Source organism: Dama dama, chromosome 16 (genome assembly GCF_033118175.1).
Source record: "Dama dama isolate Ldn47 chromosome 16, ASM3311817v1, whole genome shotgun sequence".
Taxonomy (NCBI): Eukaryota; Metazoa; Chordata; class Mammalia; order Artiodactyla; family Cervidae; genus Dama; species Dama dama.
The window spans coordinates 30,120,991-30,122,656 of record NC_083696.1 but is presented as its reverse complement, the minus strand read 5'-3'; positions in this window follow the sequence as shown (position 1 = coordinate 30,122,656).

Below are 1,666 nucleotides of genomic sequence, written 5' to 3'. Positions count from 1 at the left end.
TCAGCGCGGCGGCTCCGGAGCGGGCCGGGTTCCAGTCCCGGGGGCCGGGTAGGCTATGGGCGCGGGTCACCGCCCTCCGCCCCCGGGAACACCTCCGCGCCACGGGCCCCGCCCCTCCGGCTGCGGCCCCGCCCTCTCCGACCCTCTGTGACGTCCGGGATCCTCGTCCCGGCTCCGCTCCCCGACCCGCGGGGTGCCCCCGCCCCGTGCCCCGCCCCCGCCGCACCTCCGCTCTCTCGCCGTCGCCGCGCCACGCCTCTGCCCAGCTGCCTCCAGCGTGCTAGAGCGCTGCTCTGGGCCATGGTCCTTTTCAGTCCGCCCAACGCCCTTGCCACGGAGGTGCAATCCTGATTCCCGCCCTCCCTCGCTAAGATAGAAGACTGGGGAGGTTAAGCGCGGATCTCAGTGCAGCGTGGCTAGTGAGTGAGAAGCCCGCGCTGCAGCCCAGCTGCTCCGGGGTTCAGGCTCTAGCCGCTGTGCTTCCCACCCCCACCGTCGTCATCTGCCATCTGCTCCCTGACCTCTGTCCACCCTTGCTTGTCCTGTCGTCTGATTCTTCTGACCAACTTCAAGAGACTGGATTCCTCTGTTCCTCGCTGTCCGATGGCTTGGTTTCGGATCCTTAATTCAGATCTGTTCTCAAGATTCCTGTAGTCTGAGAGCTATTAAAGGGACCTGATTCATGTCAATGTATGACAAAAACTACTACAATATTGTAAAGTAATTAGCCTCCAACTAATACAAATAAATGAAAAAATAAAAATAAAAAAAAATAAAGGGACCTGTTAATGCTAGTTTCTGTGCCAAACCCACAGTAAGGCCAAACAGTGAAACAGTCTGAGTTTGGAGCAGAGAAAGGTTTGTTGCAAGGCCATGCAAGGAAACAAGTTGGCTCATACCCTGAAAAGTCTCCAGCTCCTCAAAGGATTTTGGCAAAGTATTTTTAAAGGGCAGATTTGGGGGTGAGGGGCGGGCGCAGCGGGCAGAAGGCAGTTTCTTCATTTGGTGGAGGGGTGGAGGGAGCTGGGTTCATGTCTACAAAACAACTCAGGAAACTTGCATCAAATACTGTTATCTATATTATCTAGGTACTTCAAAGAGGAGCTGATATGGGGGAGGGCCTCAGAGAGTCTTGCTGGTGCTGGAGACCTTCCTTTCCAATAACTGCACTTTGCAGAGAAAATGTTCACAGACCCAGGAAAGGGTGTCCTAGATACCACACTGAGATCAGAGGTTCCGAGGCCACATCCTGAGGGTTTTGTAGGCACATTGCTTCTGTCCTAAGGCACTTATTCATGGAACAACATTTATTGAGCATCTGCTATTAGCGAGACCGTGCTTTGAGAGCTAGCCCTTGTCTCCTTACAAGCATCCCAAACGATGGACCCATTGAATTCTGTACAATTTCTGGCAATTCTGGTAGGACATGTGCCCTGGCCAGGGACAAGGAGAGCTGGCCACACTGGAGTAAAGTGGACTAATTTGCTTCTGGTTTTGGCCAGATTGTCCAGGTCCTCTTTGTCAGACATTGTTCTGTTGGGTGTCTACTGGTTCAGACTGTTCGCTGGCTCATTCTCTGTGAGCCAAGTGGCCACCTGCACAACTCTGTTCAATGCCAGTAGACTTCAGAGGGTGAGTAGAATTCAGAATCAGTGCTACAATGGGT